A 27,465-nucleotide genomic window follows, 5' to 3' on the forward strand; every position below is an offset into this window, starting at 1 on the left:
ATTTTCTCCTTTATCTGAGTATAAATTATAAAAGCTGTGATCTTGGAAAGATAAAATTGATTTTATGATGCTTTTTACATACTATTTATTATTTATCATTACAGTATTTTTATTACATTATGAAAATGGCAACCCTTTTCTAAGATCTCACTTTTGTAGCTTGTATCACTTTGAATAAGCCTGTTATAAGACAAGGCTTCTATGTTTCATCAAGGAGTAGCAGACATGAAACAGCATGAAGATATTTAAGAAGCCAACTCAAAGAGTTCCTCCTGCACAAGCATTCAGGTCTTGAGCAGTCCAGACAAACAACACACGTTAAAACAAAGTTTAAACTTGTTCTTCTTAATAATTTTAAAAACAATACTAGCTGCCTATTTAATTTTTAAAAACAGCAAAAAATATCCACCTCTCTTTCCATTGCTTATAAGGAGTCTTGAAGTTTTAATCTCCTCAGTGTGATAGATATGCTTGCTTTGATCTACTTAGCTCTTGGAAGTTCAGGGGCTCCGTACTGCTGGCCCCATGCTGCCCAGGGTCTCTAGGGACAGCTCTGTCTACCATTAGGGAATTTTTTCCAAATAATCCCCTGTAACATTTTGTGAACCCCCACGGGAACCACTACATTAAAGTGTTGTTCTATAACTACTTCATGTAGATCCTGCTAATGCAAATGAAACAGGACTATGTTAACATAACTTAGGTACCTCTTAGTTCGTACTAGCTTGGTCTTCACAGGGCAGTTATAGGACAACACTTTATTGCATACTGAAGCTCACACTCCCGTAGTCCGCACTGTAGGGCCATGTAGACAAGCCCTTAGTCTTACCTTCCTGTAGAACTGAAACTGGGCTAAGAGAGGGGAATCTAATATCCAGATTCAATGCCCCAGAGAACTGAGGTTGAGTTTCTATACATTCTCAACCCTACAGGGGTCCTTCCAGAACAGATCTGATGCACACTGGAGGGTGGGAAATCCATACTGTGATGTCAGAGAAGGGAACCACCAACAGACAGATACTATTTGGGTAAAGTTCTTTTTTTTCAAATCCGTTGGCACTGATTTGGCATTCAGTGCTTGGAGAAACGTTCCTGTAATTTACACAGTGAGAAAGTGGAAAGGAGTGATTGAGCAGGAAAAACAACCAACAGGACAGTGGATGGTAAAATAGGGGAGGTGCATGCTTTAAATTATGCTCGCCCATTGGGCGCTTTTCCTGCTATCTCACTGCCTTCTTCCATCTCCCTATGGCACACACCATCTAGGTTTCTGGCCAATTTACATCCAATGTATATACTATGTCATTATTTACATTACCACTAAATTTGGCCTGGAGACTCTGTGGGTCTGATTATTCACTGTGCTGCACCTTATGTAATGATTTATATCAGTGCACAAGTATAAGAATCAGGCCTAAAGAGATCTGATTAGTTTATGCCACAGAGAGTGGAATAAGAACTCTGAAATCCAGAATTTAAAGTAGAGCTCTGTAAAAACGTTATGTAGAATGCTAATCCCTTTAAGGCATTTCAGAAGGTGAAGAGATTAACTCCTCTGGCTTGGAATGTGTGGAGTTTGCTCCGCTGTTCTTTTGCCTAATTCATGATCATATTATGCCAGACACTAAGGAGTTAGCTAGTAATAAAAAAGAAAAAAAAAGAGCCATTTTTGAGGTTAAATCAGTGATAATTCTAAAATCAGCAACAATTGTGAGGTATAATTAAGTTGAAAAGGCCACAAAGGAGAAATTTCTAATTTTAACATGCAAAATACACAGCCTTACTCTAAATTGAAGAAGAAGACGAGCTTGGCAAATTTTACAGAAAGCAATTGTGGAAATTGCAGAAGACTCATTAATATATATCAATTTTCGAATGCATAAAGATTGAATTCTTGTTAAGGATTCTGTATAAGGCTGTTCATCTCTGAACATGTTTTGCTCTTTGTTTCAATGGCTCTTAACTTTTTAGTGTGCTGGGTAATTTTCTTGGCCTATGTTATTTTATTCAGAATAGCTGGCCTGACCCATTTGATCCTACTTTTGTTTAATTATGGTTTTAAGCCTTGATCGTGCAAATGTTTAAGCACATGATGACTAACTCAACTGATACGCATAACCTCATTACATTTTATGGGGCTGTTTACATGAGTAAAGTCACCCGTGTGCATAAGTATTTGTAGGAACAGGGTTTAGGCTTCGATCCACAACTGGATGTCTGGAATGTTTATATCTATGTTTTGCTTTCCTGAATTAAATTCTGATGTGCCAAATGGACAGTAAAATTGGATTTTATGCAAGCTTACACTGAAAAATCATTCAGTATCTGCTGTGTTCAGCCTTCCATATCTTTGTGCAAGATACTGACAGACCTCACAAGTCAAGTATGTTTGGAGCGAGTCAGGACTTGGATGGGAGACTTCAGAGGAGTTGGTAAGTGCAATAAGAAGTGGCTTTGATGCAATCTTCCCTTGGAGGCAGTGTCCTGGTGCAGTGTCATGAAGCAGCTGGTAATGTTCTCCTTTGCATGAGATATAAAACAAGTCCTTTCTGATCATGTGTGGTCATAAAGGATCCATGGCATTTTCCCCCAAAAGTAGTGTTGATAGCCATTGTGGCCTGGCCACTTTCTAGCATGAATACTTGCATTCTTCCTGCCTAAAATTCCCTCTGTATCTCCGTTGCACACACTGGGCCTCATAAGCCTCTCATTTGTATCAGTGTAAATCCAGACTAGCTACAGTGGCATTCAACAGTTGTATCGGAGGACAGATTTGACCGAGTACCATATTTTAAAATTTTCTGACCTTAACTATAGCATATAGTTGCTGTATACCATTAAACAGCTGGCACATTTCATCCCTACATAGCTTTTTGAACTGCAAGGCATTTTATAAGTTATACTGTTATGATTCTAAGTAAATTATGTTCAATTGACATTTATTTTCTCACTGTGGATGCAATTGTGCAATTGAAGAATTGGTCAAGTGAAGGGATTGTAGACCTGTGCAAGATTACCAAACTGAGATAAACTCATTTGTTTTGACTCAGGTAGAGATCCTCCAGTGACATGTTTGGCAGCAAAATCGGACCTTTTTCTGGGGAAGACAGGCAAGTGGCAACAGCACTCCCAGTGCAAAGTACCAACAGCTGAATAAAAATCTCACATACTTTTCAGAAGAGTCCTGCACACCAGTTATATGAACCTCCGAGCAGCTTTAATTTATGTGACCAGCACTTACTGTATGTGACAGATTACAAAATCGTTGTAGGTACTGATTTTGGCAATATTACAGAAATAATATTTTCCCTAGTTCCTGAACAATTTCTCTGATGTATTCCATTAGAGACAAACATGCACTCTCCTTCATTACGGAGAGTGTAGATAGTCTTTTTATGCACTTCAAATATCTTGGCTAAGCCTATATATAATGGTCAGTGCACTCTTATTTATGTGTTAATCCCCTTCCCTAAATGCAGCTCATACATTATTATTATTAATGATGGAAACACAGGAGGAAGTTTTTTCCCCAGCACAATTTCTCTCCTGTCCTACCAACCAGCTGCTTTTCCCATCCCTACTTCTTTCTCCTCTCAGATATCCCATCTTTATCCTACTCTACCCATCAACAAAGCCTTCTCCATCTTCAATTCAGGTGCCTGAAGGTCCTGCAATTACTGCCTTTCATCTGTATGGAGGGGCTCTGTGAAGCCAATCCTGTGCATTTTTGAGTGTTCTGCGAAGTTAAAATTCCTGTGCACAGACAGTAGAAATAGATGTGCCATCTCAAAGTCAGCCCTGGGAAGTTATGACAAAACAGTGCCTAGAGTCTGCTGGAAATGACCATGAATGGTTAAGATCTGAGGGCATGGCTACACTTGCAGATGTAGAACACTTTGAGTTATACCAACCCTTCGTAGAGCGCAGTAGAGACAGCGCTGTAGTCTGTCCACAGTGACAGCTGACAGCGCACTGGCATGGCCACATTTGCAGTTCTTGCAACAGCCACAGAAAGCAGTGCATTGTGGTAGCTATCCCAGCATGCAAGTGGCAGCAACATGCTTTTCAAATGGGGAGTGGTAGGATGGAGTGTGACAGGAAGTGTGTTTTGTGTATGTAGGGGGAGAGAGAGCATTTCAGCATGCTATCTTGTAAGTTCAGACAGCATCAGACCTCCGCCGCCCCCTCCGCCTCTCTCTTCCACAAAGAGCATTCCACAATAATAGTTGCCTTGTCTTGGAGCAGATAAGCAGTCGGCTGTCAAACGGAGCTTTCAAAGAGGTTGCCACTTGACTTAAGGGGATTATGGGACATTTCTGGAGGCTGATCAGAGAGCAGTAATGGAACACCTTGTTCACACTGGCGCCACGGTGCTCCAGCGGGGGTGCATCAAATATTATTCTACTCGCCAAGGTGGAATACCAGCAGCGCTGTAGCCGTGGCATCAGAGTGCTCTATGTGCCTTGCCAATGTGGACAGGTAGTGAGCTATGGCACCTGGGGCTCCTTTAATGCACTGTACCTCACAAGGATCACCAAGCCCTTAGTTAGCTACTCAGTGAGGAAGATACTTGGCTAATGCTGACTTGTTAAGGCTAATCTACTCCAAATTCAAATAAGGGGAGGTTTTGGTCAATTCTTTGAGCCTGGCATGCATTTTAAAAGAACTACCATATCGTACATTACTTGTCCAGCTCCCAGTAGTGTTACTACGGTGCTTAGGACTATTACCACTATCATCTTATGAGAGAAACCCAATCAGCTTTGTACCATCTGCAGCTGATTAGGAAGATGCAGTCTTTCCTTTGGGTCGTTTGCAGTGTACTGTACATAGGGCTACACCTTAAAACCATTCACAGACTGGTGCTAGAGCAGAACACAGCAACTCCCTTATTGAAAGGGGCATCTCATTGGCAGCTCTGTGGTCCACGCTGACTGCCCATTGGCCTCTGGGTAGAGTTTAAAGGTGTTGGTTATGAACTCTAAAGCCTTTAACGGCTTGGGACTGGCGTAGCTAAGCATTCTCCTCTCTCCTCAAGCCCTACTTCCACAGCCATGGTCAACAGAGGTGCTTGCACTGGAGCCCTCTCATTATAGAAGAGAGGGAATTGCTAGCAGCACATTTTCTATGAGGGCAGAAGTGATGTATAGAGTGGGCAAGTGGGGTTGAGTGCCCCCCCACAAGTTTGCCTGCCGGGGATGGGAACTAGGGAGAAGGGCTCTGTCCTTATTTCCCTGAAACACTCCCCCCACACAGCCCAGCATGTTTGGCTGCTCTTCCTGGCAGCAGCTCCCTTCCTGGGCTCAGCTGCCTGGGGCAGGGGCTGAGAATGCTGGGGAGAAGTGGGGGCTCTGACTGACTCAGCCACTGTCCCTGGCAGCCAAACCTGGGCAGGGAGATGGCTGCCACTGCCTCCCAGCCAGGCTGTCTGAGGCAGAAGTGGCTCCGTCCCGCTCCTCGCCTGGCTGCCAGGAACAGCGTCCGAATGTGCCGAGGGGGAGAGAGGCTCAGGGAGAGAACGACAGAGCCCCTCCATCCCCACAGGTATTGTGGGGCAGAGAGAGCACTGTGGCCCCAGGCTGGGTGGGGAAAAGATGTGGCACAGAGCAGAGGAAAGGTGTGGGGTGGTCTTGTGTCATCCCCTTTAGATCGTGCCTCTCCAATATAAAGAGGCACCAGTCTGATATGTGTGAGGGTTTCAGGATTCTGGAACTTGCTCCTTCTTTGGTCCAAAATAGCTTTTATTTGGTGACCTTCCATCATGCTGCATAAGACATCTCAGGGGAGACCTCCCACGACGATGGATGAGTGGAAAGGACTATTTGTAGGTGGCTGGCCACATTTCTGAGTTCCTGTTATAATGATTATTTGAATGTGGCTGGGATTTCATTGTATTTTATAACTAAGTAGTATGTTAGGGGGCTTGGGGACTTGGCGAGGTGTCTTTTTATCATTTTAAATCTAAATAAATACTATGCATCCTGCAATATTTTGTATAAGTGGTGAGGGAAGTGATGAAATGGAAAAGACTACCATCTGGTTACCAGATGGAGACCAGACATTTCAAAGCACTGTTCTTCAGTTATCTTAGTTTCAAAACAAAATTCCTGTGTCATCTATACATTTTGGTTTCTACAAACCAGTGGGAATGTATCATTGTCCTATGTAGTCCTATGTAGTTAACCCTTAAGTACTTGTGAGCTATGATGATCTTCCAACAAAGTGTCACATCAGCGATCATAATGGGGCAGCCTTAAAAAATGTACTTCTGGCATCCTGCCTGTCCAGATAGTGAGTCAAAGGATCCAGTTCGTCTTTGCCTTTCATCCAAAGCAGTCATTTACACCAGTACAGTAAAACATTACCATGTCAGAATGGTAATACTTTGCATCTGTTTGGCAGTGACTTTATTCATGTATAAGTGATGATACATCCTGCAGTACAACGTCAAAGTAGGTCTAAGGAGTTCGCTTATGCTTCAGATGGCTTCCATCCAAAAAACTGTAGTATTTTCAAAAATACGTATTGATTTTCATTCATCATAGTGTATGTTCACCATGTTTTTTAACCAGTTGGCTAGAAACCAAATTCAAGGCCATGTCTATCCATACAGCGCTGCAACAGTGCAGCTGTACCAATACAGCAGCACATTGGGGGAAGATGTTCTATGCCAAAGGGCAAGAGCTGTCCCATTGATGTAAAAACCCCACCTCTGTGAGCGGCAGAAGCTACAGCAGCAGGAAAAGCTCTCCCACCGACATAGCATTGTGCACACGGGTGCTTATATCCCAGTAACTTATGTTGCTCAGGGAGGGTGGTTTATTCACACCCCTGAGTGATATAAGTTATGCCAACATAGGCTGTAGTATAGACATAGCTGAAAAAACATCCCAGTTTCTGTCCCTAGAGAGCTAGTGCTCTAAAAGTACTGGCGTCCATCTGTACGTGTCACACTTGTGTCACCTCCCTAGGTGGAGGAAAGGAGTGAAGTCCTATAACTTGTGGGCCAAGTGTCTAAACCAGGCCTGAGGGGGCTGTCATAAACAGATAGTTAAGGGTTAATGCCTCTTTTACTTGTAAAGGGTTAAAAAGTTCATCTTGCCTAGCTAACACCTGACCAGAGGGACCAATGGGGGAACAAGATGTTTCAAAAGGAAGGAGGGAAGTTTTTCCTTTGTTGAGAGTTTCAGTTTCAGCCGGAGTGAAAAAGATCAAGGAACCAGCCTCTTATCAGAGTAGTAAGTTTTAGAAAGGAATACATAGGTTTATGTTTATTTTTTTGTAACCTGTCTTATGCAATTAGAGAGAGAATCAAATTGGGTATTTGGGTATTTTTTTTTTGTGTGTGTGTAACTAAATTTGTGCCCAGGGAACATCCTCTGTATTTGAAATCTGTTGTCTGTGAGAGTAGCTGGTATGCTAATCTCTCCCAGAGGGTTTTCTTTTACCTTTCTTTTCTTTAATTAAAAGCCTTTTTTTCTTAATACCTGATTGATTTTTCCTTGTTTTTAGATCCAAGGGGATTGGATCTGCACTCATCAGGGATTGGTGGGAGAAAGGATGGGGGATGGTTATTTTCTCCTTGTTTTAAGATCTAAGGGATTGGATTTGGATTCACCAGGGAATTGGTGAAGGAGTCTCTCAAGGCTACCCAGTGAGGGGAAGGTTTCTGGGGGAAAGGGAGTGATCTAGACACTGAAAATTCTGGATGGTGGAGGTGATACCAGATCTAAGCTAGTAATTAAGCTTAGAAGTGTCAATGCAGGTCCCCACATCTATACCCTAAAGTGGGGAAAGAACCTTGACAGGGGCAGAAGGAGCAGACAGTGGAGAGACAGCCAGAGAGGAGCTCCAGAGAGGAACTGAACAGAGAAGCACTCTGGGGGGAAAAGCTCTGGGAGTCAGTGGTCTATAAAGGGGGAGGAGGGCATCAAGTATAAGAAGAGGCCCTGGGAAAGAGAGATAGGATGGTTAAGTAATGAGGGTAGAAAGCCCAGATGTTTAGGGTTCCCAAGGCTGGGACCCTATAGAAGAGGGTGAATGCCCTATCTACCAGGCTATAGAGTCATTCCCACTCTCTTTCTGTGGTCCAATCCCTATTTACTGTCATTCATAGTGGCAATTGAGATAGTGAGTATGACTCTATAGGCTGGTGTTTGGGGGGCTCACCTAGGACATGGGAGACCCATGTCCATGCTCCAATGAGTGTATATTTATAAAAGTGAAACAGTTTCAGCAGAAAAGATTGAGAAAATCCCATACTAGACTATGTTACCCTCCTGCAATGTGGGAGACTCAAGTTCAAATCCCTTCTCCCCATTGGGCAGATGGGGGAATTGAATGCATGTTTCCCATCTTTGCGATGAGTTCCCTAACCACCTGGCTAAAAGTTAAAAGGAGGCGTAGTGTGAAGCTAGTCCCCCTTTGCTTTTGTTAAAATGCCCCAAATTGAATAAATTGTTCGCAATAAAAATTTCACCCAACTCTAGGGGAAATATCCCTTTCTGCTGGTGAACTCTGATGCCTGGCCTTGGGGGCAAAGAATAGGCATATTCCCATTCATGGCCTCAATAGAATTTGGGAACCCCTAACCATGCAAATCCATCAGCAGTACCCTCTTGTGCATTGCCAAGCTTTATGACCTAGGCAGACAGCGCCTTCTTGATGCAGTGTTCACCTCCATGACAACAGCCCCACCAGTTTTATACCAACACCAAACTGGTGAGCTACTAATTGGTAGTAATAGGGGGTGGCACACTTCCAGATAGCCATGGCAAGGTGCTTCGTCACACAGAGGGGAACTCTCATGTAGGTGTTCCAGCCCTGGGGTGATCTTCATGCATGTTTCTAGGTGCGTGGCCTTTGACGTCCTGAAGTTCTGCCACCACTGCTGGTCATTGCAGGTCTGCAGCACTATCCTGTCCCACCAGTAAGTGTCACATAGCCAAGCCCAGAAGTGGTGCTTCACCAACTGAAGCCACTCCAGTAAAAGTTAGTGAAGAAATGGCTGCTTGATTTCAGCCTCCTCCCCTTCCTCCTCACGTGCTTGTATCACCCTGCCTCTCAAGTCATTGCATGATGTGAGGTACACATGCATTAGCTTGTTCATATTAATGACCATCAGAATCACAGTGCTCAACAGTTTTTCCTCTGGACTGCTTGACAGCTCTTTGAAAATGTGACTGGCTTGCAAAAGCCAGATGAATGATGGGGTGAAAGGACAGGAATCATGGCAATATTTTAATTTGACTCCAAATCCCAGAATTCCAGTTGCTCCTGGTAGATACCCCACATTTTTCAGAGAGAAAATCCCAGAATGCATACAGCCTAGCAGCAAAGCACTGAACCACAGGATGTCTGCCCAGTATGCTGTGCACTTATTTTGAAATATTGCAGTGCTATGTGGATGCAATGATCTCAAGGGAAGTAGCTTAACCTGGGATTATCAAGGTAGTGTGCATGAGCAACACTTGTTCTGAATCACTTAACATGGATAAAGATAACCCAAGGCAACTCTCTCTAAGGTAGGGGTGGAAGATTGTCTTGGTTTTGTGTTGGTTTGGACTTTGATACCCCAGAAGGGGCAGACTTTTGTGATTTAGGCAGAGTGCCAAGTCACCTCAGCAACCAAACTGTGTGGGAAGCTTGGGGCAAGCAGCCTGTGTGAGGGATCAAATAGGCCTGAAGCCAGACAGAGCAAGTCTCTTTTTACAACTTAATACTCTCTTCTTTTGCCCTGTAGATTGTTCACTCTGCCTTTGAATAAAATGATGAGTATAAGTGTCTCAAGTAATACTACCCAGCATTACTCCACTTGTGTGCATATGCCAGCTGTGTACACACACTCTAAAGTTAAGTTGGCAGCAAACAGTATAGAGTGAGAGAATGAGGCAAAGGATAAATAACCACAGAGAGGCTACTGGCTTTGGCCCAAAGGTCATGCTGGAAGCACTCTGTACCTCCTGGACTCAAAGGACTAGTCAAATAATTTAACAGTTGTTGTAACACAGGCTCTGGCACTGTACATGAACCTTTGCACTTTTCAAATCTTCCTTGGTAGAGTGTGATCTTAGTTATTTAAAGAAAAGGAAATAATGCAATCAGTGTATGAACCTGTCTGTCCATTTTACCATTGTTTTCTCTCTGATGCTTGGACTCATTTTGAACTAAACAACCCTGATTATCCTCTCCTAATGCCGGTTTTACACTAATGCAGTACTTTTTACTTCAGTGGACATATTCCTGATGTGCAGGCCTTATCTCTTTATGGTCTCCAAAGAAGGGTTCTCCCAGAAGTTAGTTAAATGTACTTCAGATGTAATTAATAGGACTGATTCTATACTCCTGGTTACTGAGAAATAAGGTTCTAATGAGTTGCATTAGAAAAAAGGAATCATGGCAATATAGGCCTGAAAAAACTTTCAAGAGGTATTCTAGTCCATCCCCCCACGCTGAAGGAGGATTAACTATACCTAAATCACCCCTGTCAGCAGTTATACCAAATAAGAAAAACTAACCTAACAATGTATTTCTGAAACCCTTTAAACATGGTTGCCTTATATTATAAATGGCATATATATGTTATGATTGTGCTTTTCATATAAGCTGTCAGTATCTGTAGGATTAAATGCTAAAAGCCAGAATTCTGTTCTTTCACGCTCTGGTGTAACTCTGGAATAAACTTGCTGAAATTAATTTTTGTAACTGAGATTTGTGCTAGTGTAAGTAACAGTAGATATTAGGCCTGAGAAAGTATTTAGAAAGCTTATTGGCCTGATTCAGATCAGTATAAATCGCAAGTAACTACACTGAGAGCAGAATTTGATCTTGAATTCTGGTGATGAACAGTTGGATTGTTTAGAGCCTTTGGAGCAGGGAATATTCAAGACCTAGTACATCAGAGGAAAAACAAATGCTCTCAGAATCTGTTAAAGGGCCTGGCTTCTCCTATTTTCCAGTTTCACTGGATGATTCTGTGGAAATGATAGAGTTAAGTGGTTTGCCAGGCACGCCACTCGGAAAAGAAGAACAGTTCAGCTCTACATATCTATTTTCTCTGCAGATAAACATGATTTTTTTCCTGACAGGTGGTTTTGCAATTATGTTGGGGCAGTCAGCTCTGCAAATGGCTCACAGAACACCTGCCACTCAAGAACAAATTTATAGATATTGTAAATTAATTAATTCCTTTAAACATCCTCATGGTTTTTAATGACATATCATGATACTCCATCTAATGGGGATTACATCATCACTTTTTTGAGCTAACGTTTTCTATATGCACCTCATCCCCTAGCCCCCAATAAAAAGCTAGAAGCAGATTATTTTTTATAAAAAAGGACTTTTCTTTTGTTTCTTTATCAAGTACCAAGCTCTGGGCTGTCCCAAGCTATTCTGGGGCCCTCCACAGCCCCTCCACAGGCGTGGGGGGGGCAGGCCTCCATGGAGGAGGGGCTGGCTTCGGGGGAATGGCCCCCCAGCACTCACTGGTTGCGCGGCTGGGGCCGGGCCACTGCACTTCCCACCGCCGGTAAGTGCAGGCCCAACCATGCTGCAGTCCTTAGGGGTGGGAAGTGGCAGGGCTGGGGCAGAGCAGGGGTGGGTAGAGGTGGGGCTGGGTTGGAGCAGGGGCAGGAGCCAGGGGGAAGAGGTGGAGCAGGGGCTGGAGCAGCACGCAGCTGCGCGGGGCACCAGGGCACCAGCTGCCATACGCAGCTGTGTACTTTCCGTATGGGTAAAGACAGCTCTGACCAAGCTATGCCATAGTGAACAAGAGAGTTAGTTAAATAATGCAAATAATTGTCTGGACATTAACTGATGGACACTAATTTATTTATTACCATATTTATTATAGTAGCACCTAAAGGCCATCATCAGGGATTGGCCTAGGATGGATGGCCAAGAGGATTCACTAGCTTGGGATTCAAAGACCTATTCTCAATTCCCCTCGCTATTACAGATTTCCTGTGTGACTTCCTTTGTGACCTTGTCACTTACTTAATCTTTCTGTGCCTCAGTTTCCTACCAGTACAAAGGGGATAATAGCCGTTTCCTACCTCTCAAGGGTGTTATGAGAATAAATACATTAAATATCATTTAGTGCTTAGATACCACAGCAATGGAGACCATGTAAGTACTTAGATCAGAGATTGTTTTAGCCTCTGTAAAAACATGTTTTACAAAGTCTATCTAAAGAACTCACAATTTAGGATAATCACAAGACCTAAAAGATGAATGAACGTGGAAGGAGGGTTGAAAGAACAGATAAAGTCAACATGTTTTCACATAGACTAATAATAGATATGTTAGATATATTAATCAGGTGTTATTCTACTAGATCTAGTTGAATAGTACAATAATTTATCTGGTGAACAAATTATTCAATGAATAATGTTATTATTCTGGAAATACACTATTCAAGGAATAGGATACAACCACTCTAGGGAAGATAGTCCTATTGGATACCAGCATCACTGAAAATATGCTAGTGTTGCTTTAGATTAGCCACCTACAACATAAATAATATAACAAACTGATATCTTACAGCTTTATACCGACGGGAAAGTAGTCAATTCACAAACTATTGACTTTCAATGGGAGCAGGATCGGGACTAATATATATAATATAGTTATATACAGTACCACTGAAATGCAGCTACCTCTGTGGGGGAGGAGAGATGTCAGATGGATAACCACTGCGCAGCATACTGCATAACAGTGGAGAGGAGTGTCAGTTTTTGGCCAAAGACACTGGGGCAAATCAGTGGAGGAAGAGGAAGGGTTCTTTTGTGGTTATTGCTCTGCAGTGAGCATTGGAAGATTTGGGTTCTGTTTCCTGTTCTTCCACACATTTCCTGAGTGACCGTAGGCAAGTCACTGGATGTTTGTCTGTTTCAGTTCCCCACTTGTAAAACTGAGATAATCAAACCTCCTTTCTCCCCACCCTTTGTCAGTCTTGCCTTCGGGCAAAGACTAGCTCTTACCATACATCTGCACAGCACCTAGCACAATGGGGCTGTGATTTCAGTTGGGACCTCTAAGTGGTGCTATAATACAAATAATACATAATAATAAGACTAATCCCTACTCTGAAATCACAAGATGCTTCCTGTCCAGGTGGGCAGAACTTTGATTTTCACAGCCTCACCCAAAATATTTCCACCAACTATACTTACATGGAATTCAAGTTACCTAAACTCTCTAACCCTAAGCCCTGGTCTGCGCTACGATTTTAGGTTGAATTTAACAGCGTTACCTCCATTTAACCCTGCACCTGTCCACACGACGAAGCTCTTTTTTTCCACTTAAAGGGCTCTTAAAATTGATCTTTTTCCTCCACCCCAGATGAGGGGATTAGCACTGAAATTGGCCTTGGCTGGTCGAATTTAGGGTAGTGTGGATGCAATTTGATGGTATTGGCCTCTGGGAGCTGTCCCAGAGTGCTCCATTGTGACCGCTCTGGACAGCGCTCTCAACTCAGATGCACTGGCCAGGTAGACAGGAAAAGGCCCACAAACTTTTGAATTTCATTTCCTGTTTGGCCAGCATGACAAGGTGCAGATGAGTGCAGATCTCATCAGCAGAGGTGACGATGATGGAGTTCCAGTATTGCAAAAGAGCTCCAGCATGGACCAAACGGGAGGTACGGGATCTGATCGCTGTATCAGGAGATGAATCCATGCTATCAGAACTCCGTTCCAGCAAACGAAATGCCAAAACATTTGAAAAAATCTCCAAGGGCATGAAGGACAGAGGCTATAACAGGGACTCACAGCAGTGCCGTGTGAAATTTAAGGAGCTCAGGCAAGCCTGCCAAAGAGCCAGAGAGGCAAACGGCCGGTCCGGGTCAGAGCCCCAGACATGCCACTTCTATGATGAGCTGCATGTCATTTTAAGAGGTGCAGCCACCAACCCCAACCCAGTGCTTTGACTCCATCAATGGAGTAAGATGCAACACGGAAGTGGATTCCGGGGGTGAGGAAGATGAGGAGGAGGAGGTTAAAGATAGCTCACAGCAAGGAAGCAGAGAAACCAGTTTCCCCAACAGCCAGGATCTGTTTCTCACCCTGGACCTGGAGCCAGTAACCCCTGAACCCACCCAAGGTGGGCTCCTGGACCCTGAAGGCAGAGAAGGGACCTCTGGTGAGTGTACCTTTGTAAGCATTAGACATGGTTAAAAGCAGGCATGTTTAATGATTAATTTGTGCTGGCATTTGCCGCCAGTACAGCTACTGGAAAAGTCTGTTAACGTGTCCGGGGATGGAGTGGAAATCCTCCAGGGACATATCCATAAAGCTCTCCTGGATGTACTCCCAAAGTTTTTGCAAAAGGTTTCTGGGGAGGGCAGCCTTACTCCCTCCTCCATAATAGGGTTAGTTGGGTTTGTGTTGTATGTTAACCTGGAAACGACAGCCCCCCGTTTTATATTGCCAACCCATTTTAAATGGTCAAACCAATGGCCGCTTGGTTTGGGAAATGAGGGCGCTGCTGTTTGAAACCATTCTCACATGCTATGAAGGTTAAAGAAGCCAAAAGACTGTGGCTTACCATGGCTGCCTGCAAGCCGAATTCTGTTGCCCGGCCCTGCGTAAGTGATCTCTCACACCAAACCATCAGGCCTTCAATAAGAGGCAAAATGTGACCTTGTAACAAAAGCACATATGCAATGTAATGTTAACAGCAAGGTTTACCGTGAAAGTGTGTACCCATTGTTCTATAAAAATGTGTCTTTTTAACTACCACTCTCCCTTTTTTTTTCCTCCACCAGTTGCATATGTTTCTGCTTCCCAGAGGCTAGCGAAGATTAGAAGGAAAAAAATGCACTCGGGATGAAATGTTCTCCGAGCTCATGCTGTCCTCCCACACTGACAGAGCACAGCAGAATGCATGGAGGCAGAAAATATCAGAGTGCAGGAAAGCACGATATGAAGAGAGCAAGTGGTGGGCTGAATATGATAGGTGGCCTCAGCTTGCTGACAGAAGGCAGGAGTCAATGCTTAGGCTGCTGGAGGATCAAACTCATATGCTCCAGCATATGGTTGAGCTGCAGGAAAGGCAACAGGAGCACAGATCACCACTACAGCCCCTGTGTAACCAACAGCCCTCCTCCCCAAGTTCCATAGCCTTCTCACCCAGATGCCCAAGAACGCAATGGGGAGGCCTCCGGCCACCCAGCCACTCCACCTCAGAGGATTGCCCAAGCAATAGAAGGCTGGCATTCAATAAGTTTTAAAGTTTTTAAGTTTTAAAGTGCAGTGTTGCCTTGTCCGTCCCTCCTGCCCCACCCCTCCAGGGCTACCTTGGCAGTTATCCCCCTATTTGTGTGATTAATTAATAAAGAATGCATGAATGTGAAGCAACAATGACTTTATTGCCTCTGCAAGCAATGATTGAAGGGGGAGGGGAGGGTGGTTAGCTTACAGGGAAGTAGAGTGAATGGGGGGAAGGGTATCAAGGAGAAATAAACAGAACTTTCACACCGTAGCCTGGCCAGTCATGAAACTGGTTTTCAAAGCTTCTCTGATGAGCATCATGTCCTCTTGTGCTCTTTTAACTGCCCTGGTGTCTGGCTGCATGTAATCAGCGGCCAGGCAATTTGCCTCAACCTCCCACCCCACCATAAATGTCTCCCCCTTACTCTCACAAATATTGTGGAGTGCACAGATATTGTGGAACGCACAGCAAGCAGTAATAACAATGGGAATATTGGTTTCGCTGAGATCTATCCAGGTCAGTAAACTGCACCAGCGCACTTTTAAATGTCCAAATGCACATTCTACCACCATTCTGCACTTGCTCAGCCTATAGTTGAACAGCTCTTGACTACTGTCCAGGCTGCCTGTGTACGGCTTCATGAGCCATGGCATTGAGGGGTAGGCTGGGTTCCCAAGGATAACTATAGGCGTTTCAACATCCCCAAAGATTATTTTCTGGACTGGGAAGAAAGTCTCTTCCTGCAGCTTTTGAAACAGACCAGAGTTCTTGAATATGCAAGTGTCATGTACCTTTCCCGGCCCTCCCACATTGATGTTGGTGAAATATCCCTTGTGATCCACCAGTGCTTGCAGCACCATTGAAAAGTACGCCTTTTGGTTTATGTACTTGCTGGCTTGGTGCTCTGGTGTCAAGATAGGGATATGGGTTCTGTCTATCGCCTCACCACAGTTAGGGAATCCCATTGCAGCAAAGCCATCCACTATGGCCTGCACATTTCTCAGAGTCACTACCCTTGATATCAGTAGCTTTTTGATTGCCTTGCCTACTTGGATCACAGCAGCCCCCACAGTAGATTTACCCACTCCAAATTGATGCCCAACTGACCGGTAGCTGTCTGGCATTGCGAGCTTCCTCAGGGCTATCACCACTTGCTTCTCAACTGTGAGGGCTTCTCTCATCTTGGTATTCTGGTGCTTCAGGGCAGGGGAAAGCAAGTCACAAAGTTCCATGAAAGTGCCCTTATGCATGCAAAATTTCCACAGACACTGGGAATCGTCCCAGACCTGCAACACTATGTGGTCCCACCAGTCTGTGCTGGGACCAGGATCGGCATTACAAGGCATGAACCTGCCCAATTAAAACCATGATGTGCACATTGCTGGGGCCCATACTTTGTGATAAGTCTATGTCCATGTCCTCATCAAGCTCGTCACCGCGCTGCCATCACCTCCTTGCCTGGTTTAGCTTTTGCAGGTTCTGGTTCTGCATATACTGCAGGATAATGCGTGTGGTGTTTACAGTGCTCATAATTGCTGTGGTGATCTGAGCAGGCTCCACATTCCCAGTGCTATGGCATCTGCACTGAAAAAAGGGTCAAAACAATTATCCGCCATTGTTCTGATAGAGGGAGGGGTGACTGATGACATGGCTTACAGGGAATTAAAATCCACAAAGGGAGTGGCTTTGCATCAAGGAGAAACACAAACAACTGTCACTCAGAATAGCCCTCTCAAGGATTGAGCTCAAAACCCTGGGTTTAGCAGGCCATTGATTTCACAGAGGGAAGGAGGAAAAGGGGAGCAAATGAACACAAATGAATACAAAACAAATCTTGTCTATTTCTTGTTTTGATCCACTCCATCTATCTTATACATCTTAGCCTGGCAGCAGACGGTGCAGTACGAGTGCTAGCCATCGTCATTTCCTGGGTGCTCGCCAGAAGAGGGTGCAATACGACTGCCAGCAGGACTGAGTCTCCAGGATATGAAACTTAAAAAGGGAATGACCTGGCTGAGTCACTCCCATGTCTGCCCAGGTGCCCTGACTGACCTCACCGAGGTCAGCTAAAAGAGCACCCAGGAGTATGACGATGATGGCTACCAGTCGTAATGCACTGTCTGCTGCTAAAAGGCAATGAGCTGCTGCTGTGTAGTCAGGGCCGGCTCCAGGCCACAGCACGCCAAGCGCGTGGGGCAGCATCCTGTGGGGGGCGCTCTGCCGGTTGCTGGGAGGGCGGCAGGCGGCTCCGGTGGAGCTCCTGCAGGCGTGCCTGTGGAGGATCCCCTGGTCCAGCGGCTCCGGTGGAGCATCCGCAGGCACACCTGTGGGAGGTCCATCCGAGCCGTGGGACCAGTGGACCCTCCGCAGGCACGCCTGCAGGAGCTCCACCGGAGCCACGGGACCGGCGAGCTGCAGAGCTCCCCCAGAGGCGTGCTGCCATGCTTGGGGCAGCGAAATTGCTAGAGCCAGCCCTGTGTGTAGTAGTGCAGTCCCACGTCTGTCAGCACCCAGGAGATGTACGGTGATGGTGAGCTGAGTGGGCTCCATGCTTGCCATGGTATGGCGTCTGCTCAGGTAACCCAGGAAAAAAGGCGCAAAATGATTGTTTGCTGTTGCTTTCACGGAGGGAGGGAGGGATGGAAGGAGGGAAAGGGGGGCCTGATAACATGTACCCAGAACCACCTGTGACACTGTTTTTGCCCCATCAGGCACTGGGATCTCAACCCAGAATTCCAATGGATGGTGGAGACTACAGGAACTGTGGGATAGCTGCCCACAGTGAAATGCTCCAGAAGTTGACGCTAGCCTCAGTACTGTGGATGCAGTCCGCTGACTTAATGCACTTAGGGCATTTTGTGTGGGGACACACGCAATCGACTGTATAAAAATGATTTCTAAAAATCCGACTTTATACATTCAACCTAATTTCGTAGTGTAGACATACCCTAAGATTATGTATACACTTTGAGTTAGAGGTGTAGATTCCAGGACAAGGAGACATAGTCGCACTAGTGCTGATTGAACTAGTGCACTGAAAATGGAAGTGTAGCCTCTGAGGTATGGGAGGGGCTGGCTACCCCAAGTCTCTGCCAGTCCAAAAATGGAAGGTATTTATTCAGGGTGGTTAGCCCCTCCCTCTAGTTTTAGCACTCTAGCTCAATCAGGATATGTCTCCTTGAGCTGGAATTTACATATGCAGCTCAAAGTATACACATACCCGAAATCTAAACCCAGCACATTTTTAACCCAAGCAGAGACTATCTTTATTTTAGACATACTTTTCTGACCGATTGCCTTGAGCAGCGATACAGATCTGCAGTCTGCGCTCTTATCTGGTATTTATCTTCACACCGTCTGTCTTGTGTGTCTGAACTTGGAGAACATTTAATTTTGAAAATATTGACTGATGTATTCATTTGTTTGTGTTACTTTGTAGCAGCTGGAACAGGACATACTGAGCCTCTGCTTCATTTTGACCACTGGCAATGTTAATGGATGGTGTTTTCTAATCATTCTTACTGTGTCTCTCCCTCAAGCTTTGATGGTGCTGCTTTGCATCTTGCTCCAGGTCTTAGGTCACCTCAGATGTACAATTTGTCCAATGGATCAGATAGCCAGGAAGGATTCTTTGTTCTACTGTGACATGCATCCTTGTTTTCCTCCCTTATCCCCTCCCCTGCTTCAGTTGAGTGCATTGTTTTTCCTTTATATGTTGACCAAGTTATACATTCCCATTTAGAATATATACTTCTCTTTTCCAAGCATATGTCCAAAAACACATAACATGTTTGCCTCATAGTTGATTTAGAAGTTATTCTAATGATCAGAATCAACTATCAAAATTATTAAAGAAATTCTATTATTCGATACATTCTGTTATATTCTCAAAAACAAACAAAACAAAGTAGCTGCAGCAGGTGGCACTTCCATATTATTTACTCACATATTGCAGTTCTGGAGCAGCATCGTGGATGTTTCTCAAAACAAACAAAGCAAGTGTGAATTTTTTATCAAAATAGTGGAAGCTAATCATCAGTTATTTGGGTTCATTAGATTCCAACCTCAAACCCTTCAGACCCTATCTAGTAAAACAGGAGAACCAATTATACTGAAAGCAATGCAGATGATGAAGGTTTTCAGGAATAATATTCAGCATGAATTGTCCTCAGCTGAATTGGATACCTTTTTCTATTAGTCTGGTTTGTAAATAATTTGTTCCAGGGTGATGGGTATAAATCAAGGTTTAGACCTTACAGGACTTCACTGAAAAAAATATTAATCCTTTTATGGTCACAAGCCATAATATGAAATGAGAACATTCATGTAGGGTGCTTTTCTTAGGGTAGTATTATCCTATGTAGGCATGTTCAGAGCCATTACTGTTTTCTGCAAAAGCATGTACCTACAAAACATGCAAAACATGTTTTGTACTGTAAGACAAAACGATTCTTTTCCCCAAGAATCAGGCAAGCACAAACAATACTGAAGGGGTTTTATTCGTGGTAGTGGGAAGACTGACAAGCGGGTTTGAAAATATGGTGCCATAGTGGCCAGTTAAATACATTCTCTTATAAATTCATTTGCATTTATCTGTACATACAGAAACAGACATTGTTACAAATCATGAGAGAACCCTGAACAAAGGTAAAAATAGGAACAGTATGTATGTATAGTGGGCATCCTATTGCATCAAGCATCTATGGTTACCTTGCGGGGGAAAGAGGTGGGGTGCGGGGGGTAGAGATGAGTGCTTACAGATATCCAGTGGGCTGTGAAGGGAGGGTTTGTTCAGTTCTAAGAGCTGAGTTACTGGATGGGCATTGTCCATATAAGCTTATCAAGTGTTTACAGTGCCCTTGGCTGAAGCACTCCTGCTTGCTTTATGTTTTCTGTCTTAGCTGTTAGCTAAATTTTAACTCTTGCCTGACAGTACCAGAATTATTTATTAATGATATTTAAAGCCATATGTACCAGTTTCGTTGGCCTATAAAAGAAACGTAGGTTGATTAACTGCAACAGCTAACCATGCTAAACAATAACTCCTCCTAACTTGTGAACAGACTTCCTCTTCTACAGTGTATGCATTAAACAGAGAAGTTTTTAATGTGGCTATAGTAGATCAAGCTACTGTTTAATGCAGTAACATAGTGCTATAGTTGTATATCACAGAGCGGTGTTGGTTAAAATCTAAGAAACTTTGTGGAAAATTAAAGTATTCTATACTGGACTCCTCCAATTTGAGAAAGGTTAGTTACTATGGCAATCTACTCACAAAGAGTTTTGCAAATAGTTTGGATTATATTGTTTATTTTAAATAGAAAAATGTGATCAATATGACTATCTATTTAACAATAAAAATATTTGTTTTATAGTAAGGCAATTCTCAATTGGTATGTTGAGAAAGGCTACGGAAAGTGAACATCTTTAAGATGAATCCTAGCAAATGTTCCAAGACCTATATGACCACAAAGCCTGAGCAACAGTTTGATTGGTAGTTGCAGAAACAGCTTAATGTACAAAGGAATCCTACTAACTTATTGGTGTTGGGCCACGTGGATGAGTCAAATGACTTTATATCTCTGTGTGATGGACTACTAATCAAACCCAGAGCCATCGAAGACCATGAAGAGACTTTACATTTTCTATTCTAATTTCAAAATGAACATTTCATCAGGCAGCGGAGAGTGCTCATGGAGAAGCTGCAGTTTGGCAAAGGAAAAGGAATCCTATAAAGGTGCTCAAAGGGTATGCTGCAAGAGGAGCCCAAAGAATGCAACTTACAAAGGTAGGTTGCTGACCAGAGATGAACCAGTAGGTATATAACATATGTCCCAAGTTGTTGTGCACAAAGATCGTGGATTATTTACCAGAGACAAAGCTGCAATAATTAAAAAAGAGAAGAGGTATGCAACAGGTTTGGCTGCCTCCCATGCAACCCCCTGCCCCCCCCCCCATGGCTAGGGGCTCCTTTGTGGTGCCCTGCTAATAATTTCTCCCTCAATGGGCTTTTTACACAGACTCCCCACACTTTATATGGCATCAAAATAGCCCTCCTTGGGGTGTGGATTTATTCACAAAAATAACTCAAAATAAAGCTCAAAGTCCCACAAACATACATTTTTCTTCCTTTTCCCAGGCCTCCCTGTTTGGAGAGCTTTTGCTCACTTTCTGTTGCCATTTCTGCGTCTCCCTTCATTAGCAGGCTACTCCTAACCCTTTCTGGTTGGAAGGACTTGGCTGTAGACTGCCCATTTCCAGCAGTCTCCGTTCTCCCTGAGCATCTTCCCACCCCTGCAGTTTCCATCTGTCCATTCTAGGGGAAATCATCTGATTCCTCTCAGACGGGGCTCTCCCTGTATCAGCATTGGTGTAGCACCTGGCTCTCCAGCCCATGGGGCATGCCATACTGTTAGAAGACACCTCATTTTGTGATTTGTTGATGAGAAGGGACACAATGCATATTCTCCTTAGAAATTTCAAATCTTTGCCAGAAGCATGGGTTACTTTAGGATTGGCCCATACCAGCTTTGCCAAGAAGAGGAAGAAGGCTGTCCCCTAGCAGAAAGTATGTAAAATGCCCTGTTTTGTTTACTATGTCATTTCCTGAAGCTGAAATATCTGGACAAAAGATTGTGAGAGGAATTACATAGTTAGTCAGAGTGCCCCTGCTTGGTAACAACTCAAGTTTACTCAGTGATAAGCATCCTATTAATTCTGTTTCTTTGAAGTGCTGTTTCAGAAGACTTTTATGAAACACAGACAGAGAACACAAATACAGCTGTCAGTGCCTTGAATGAAAATTACCTGAATGAATTTTCTGTCTATCTCAAGAAATTAGTCATTGCAACTGTAAAACTGAACTGGAGAACACATCAACATGCCAGTTCCAACTGATAAGAAGCAAAAAGAATTGTGTTTTGTTTACTCAAGTGACAACATGATTTTTTTTTTTTTAAAGCTAAATGCTTATCTGAAAGAACATACCTGAGTGAAAAACCTGGAAATAACAGAAGTGTATGATGTATACTTTTGTTCCAAAAGCTTAATATTAATTGTCTAATAATTAAGCTAAGTCAATTAATGAATGATGACATTGGAAAACAGTATTTAAACTTTTTACAAATTCTAATATTATTTGTAACAGGAAATTGTGCTTATCTTTGGCAATAAATAAATAAACAAATAAAAAAGGCCAATAGAACTCCTGAGTGTTTTCATCCTAGAGATTGCACAGATTTTGTGGTTCTTATTGACAACTGTGGAAGAAGCTTTGAATCAGCTTGTAAGCTAAAGCTTTTAAATGTATTTTAAATTTGGGCTGAAGTGGCATAAGAGCCTACAGTACTGGTGAAATTCCATATATATTTTAGAATAGTTTCAAAATCATTACCTGAATATTATATTCAGGGTTCAACTTTTGATACATTTGTGTGTTTATAAGGGGAAAAACTTGGCAATGAGTATCTCCTTGGTAAGTAATAGTGAGCTGATATCATTTGTTAATTAAGCAACTTGTCTGCCTTTCTAAACCCTAACTTTAGAATTGTCTGAATGATCTGCCACAGGCATTCCCATAATTCCATTGGCATATAAACTTAATTGGCACATAGATAAGGATTCATAGTTAAAAATCCACAGTTGTAAATTGGTACCAAATTCACTTGCCTATAGACCAGGATAAAGTTTTCCTATGTATGAGACCATAGTAAGACTTTGGATTAGTTGATTTCCTTTATCACCTTTTGATAAATTGTAATTTCCCATGTTGAATTTAGTCTTTTAAATACTGTAAACACTGTCATCTAACCATCTTTATTTTGCTTTCTGTCATTTCTTATTTGCTTTTCAATTCTATTTTGGCTCATAAAACATATACAGTAATATACAATTTTTTGCTATCTGTACTTTACATAAGGAACATGCATCCAAAGAACCAGGAGAAATTTAGCATTAATAACTGACTAATTAGCATTACTTATCCAACATGTGTATTATAATGGAACTTCCTCATACTGTGAAAATTGTCCTTTATTTAAAAAACAAGTGAAAACAAATGAAAATATAGTACAGTATAGTGAGGTACACAATGAGCATGGCCAAGGTTTTTAAAAGCGACTCGTTGCCCCCAATTTTTGGATGTCCAACTTGAGATATCTTGAAAAGGTCCTGATTTTCAGAAAGTTCTGAGTATCTACTTGCTGAAAATTAGACCCTTCTAAGTTGTTTCAGTTTAATCACTAGTCACTTTTGAAAATGTAAGTTCGTATAACTTATACTGCAATGTGCTCACTGTAAACATGATTGCTTCTTGGAGGAACAGCCCAAAATCCCTGCATTTTTTTAACCTCCTTTGTAAAGCACTATGGATGTAAAATACTATATAAGAGCTAGGTGGTGGTATTATTAAATCAGAGATACTTTGGTCTTCATGTAGCTATGGATTGTTGCCTCCTAAATATGTGATCCATTGAGGTTGTGAGCAATCTCAGCTTCTGCTCAGCACCTCTCAGGGCCAGGCCCTAAAACCTTTTATATATTGTATACATTAGTAATTTGGTAAGGCACTGATTACTTTCTGCCTCTCTTCCCCACCCCTTTCTTTCTGTAGTGTCTTGTTTCCTGTGTGACATGGGCGAACTAGAGAGTAAGAAGTGTTTAAGAAATCTTTTCCCCTTGTGCTTACAAGGTGAAATCTCTAACGTCCAGAAGCCAGTGCTAAAAGGTGAGCCTGGCTTCTGTGATGGCCCATACTCCATGATTCATCTGAGAGATGGCCTGCTAGTCTACAGAGTCTGGCCAGGTCCTCAACCTGCAAACACATGTGCATATTGAAGTGTTTAGTATGTGCTAGCAAGGGACACACATCCCTCCTTTTAATGGAACACTAAGATAAATCAAGCAGTCCATGTCCTCTCAATATTAGGTGTTTAATTTCTTTATGCCTTGTTTTAATTGAAATTAGAACAGCTTGGAAATTGTTAATCAGCATGAATCTGATGGAAAATGTAGTTTTCACAAATTTTGATTTTACAAAGGACTCTTTGATTTTTTTCTTATGAAAAATGGTAATTAAATATTTCATTTCAGGTTGGTTTGACCCAAATCAAAATATTTCATATTTTGAACTGACCCAACATGTTTAGTTTCAAATCTGCTTAAATAAATAAACTCTGTTTATTTTTTTGCTGATGGGCTGAGATCTCTAGAAGACTACATTCCCCATAATTCATTTCCTTTGTGTGGTGCCTCATGGGAGTATATAACTTTGAGTATGTAATTGGAGATGAAGTCCAGCCAGGGAGCTTGACCTATAGGAGAGGATTGGGCTAGAATTATCACTCTCATATGGCAATAAGGAAATTCAGTAGAATGTTGAAATGGAGTTTAACAAACTAAAGCAAACCATTTCTATTTTGGGAATATTGACATTTTGATGGAAAATGTTGAAATGAAGTGTTTCAAATTTCTGAACCAAAATATTTTCAGAATTTCTGTTAATGGAAAATTTCAACTTTTTATCCCATTTCAGAATGAAAACAAATGTTGAAGTGTCAGAAATTCCTGTGGGACAGAAATTCCAAATTTTGCTCAGCTGCAATGTAGGTAAGCCATGTTTGAAATTTTTGGCCACACTGGGTATGTCTACACTGCAGTTAGACACCCGCAGCTGGCATGTGCCAGCTGACTGGAACTTGGACTGCGGGGCTGTTTTAAGTGCAGTGTAGGCTTCCAGGCTTGGGCTGCAGCCTGAGCTCTGTGCAGGGTCCAAGAACCTGGGCTCTAGCCTGATCCTGAACATCTACACTGCAATTAAACAGCCCTTAGTCTGAGTCCCACAGCCCTAGTCAGCTGGCATGGGCCAGCTAAGAGTATCTAATTGCAGTGTGGACATATGTACTGAGGCTATATTTTAAATTGATGAATGAGACATACAGAATCCATATTAAGGCATGTAAACTTGGAATCAGTGGGCAAAACTTTGGAGGTTCAGTTCACTTAAGCAATGCATCTAAATGTTCAGATTATTATCTAAAAATTCTGGAATCTCCTTGCTCTTCATACCTCTCTATTATTCCTAGAGATCCTCCCTGCAGTTTTCCTGTAAGGACCAACTCCCTCTCCTTCAAATTACAAAATAAAATAGCTTCCTTCATCATTTTTATATGCTCCTTTCTTGCCTTTGAAAATCGTGTTATAGGGCATAACAGGTCTGGCAATCCCTCTGGGTACAACATTTAAATTTACTTGGGTCTTGAGCACAGCAGCAAAGTTGCTGCACTTTCATGGAGGTAGCTCCAGAAGTTGGGGCTAAAGGTTGGGTCTATTGTAGCATCACAGGTTTAGAAGAGGGAGACAAGGTCCTAGTGTAGGGTTACAGGACAGAAGGAAAACATGAATAAAATGAAGACTGTGGTAATATTACAGGAGGGAGCTGTGGCCATGTTGATGGCTGTGGAGAAGAAGTAAGGAGAGGTCTTAATTAGAGCTGGTCAAAAAAGGTAAATATATTTCATGAACATTTTTGAATGAAATTAAAATTTCATTCTTCCATTCAGAATTTTTTCAACCAAAAAAATTGCCATGAAAAATGTTTTTAAGCAATGAGAGAGATTTGAATTTTTCCTCCTTAAAAAGAAAGTTAAAAACTTCGAAAAAATGTTCAGACTGTTTTTAACTTAAATTTTCATCAAAAAAGGGGAAATTACAAAGAAATTTTTTTTCCCCACTGAAGCTTTCACAAAGGCAGACAAAGATTTGTAAGTTTCCTATCAACTAGTGTATATAGCCAAAAATAGAGCTGTTGGAAAACATGGAATTTGTGTCCTTCAGGAAATTTGCCAATTTTCATATCTGTTTTTTTCCCCAAATTGGGATGAAATGTTAATGTCAGAATTCTTCATGAAATAAAATATTCCAATTTGACTTTATTATTTCAACTTTGTTGCGTGTATTGTATTATAATCTAATCTAATATAAAAGTTGAAAAGGTCAAAACAAAACATTTTGATAATTTCCCATAAAATAAAATAAAATCTATATGTTCCAGCAATATTTCAATTTCATTGAATCAGCATTTTTCAATGGAAAACTTGTTCTGTTGGAATTTTTTTGACCTGCTTTGCTTAAAAAGAGGCTAATCTGGGAGATCCATTTAGAGTTGTAAGTGCTTTGTCAGTCAGATGCTGCCTCCAGCCAAACTCTTACAGTGTGAGAAAATATACTTTGAAGAGCCATCAATGAACATGCTCAGAGAAGATACCTGTCTGACCACATGGAAAAAAAATAATGTACAAATGAAATAAAGTGGTGAAATAGCTTATTGATCATGTTATTCAGGAGATAATTCAACACAGCAATGTGCTTTGGTACATGGTTATGATCATTTCCCTTGGGTTTGTTATAAAATATCATCCTGTATTATATGGTTACTTTGTAAGTAACTCAGGTCACTACTGTTCATGCATGTAAAAGCAATATTTATTAGAAATGATTGAACTACTAATTTAAAAATATTAATTATGAATTTAGCCCTTTATTCTGTTTGTGATTCATTCGTGAATCAATCCTGGTTTCTGTGAATGCATTCATTATTTGCCAGTGTTCACAGAGTAATTTCAGTGAATAACTTTTAAGCTAAATGTCTTTCATGGACTGTTTGCTTCGACGTTATTCAGTATGTTAAGTGATTGGTTATCTAAGTCACATGATATTGTTTATGCACTGTGGTTGGATATTGAAATATTTTAAACAATGAGAAAAAGAATGAGCAGCAAAAATGGGCTTCTGGTAAAAATATATATTCATTTGTAAAATGAGCAATGGAGGCTGACTCTAGTTTCAGAATTTCATTTTGCTTTTTGTTTTGGTAACTTTGCTGTGAACAAACACTTAGATGATCAGTTGATGAAACATATCAATATAAATCAAGAGCTTTTGCACCTCTCACATGATAGTGTGATTGTGGTCACATGGTAGTGGAACTCATTAAATGGGTGTGAAACAGGTCGATATATATTTATAATTGAAATCAGACATTCTGCCTTGTTATGTGAGTGGTGATTAGTGCTCATCCTAGGTGCTGTGGAGTTTACCTTTGCTATGCCTTGTCCTGCTGATTCATAGTCTATCACATTAATTTACACACTGTATACTCAGCCACTAACATATAAAACATTCATGAAAATCCTAGCCAAAAAAAAAAAAGGCGCCTTGAGAGAGGTCAATGTGTACTGAAATTAATGAGGATGA

This window comes from Gopherus flavomarginatus, chromosome 1 (assembly GCF_025201925.1).
Source record: "Gopherus flavomarginatus isolate rGopFla2 chromosome 1, rGopFla2.mat.asm, whole genome shotgun sequence".
In the NCBI taxonomy this organism is placed as follows: Eukaryota; Metazoa; Chordata; order Testudines; family Testudinidae; genus Gopherus; species Gopherus flavomarginatus.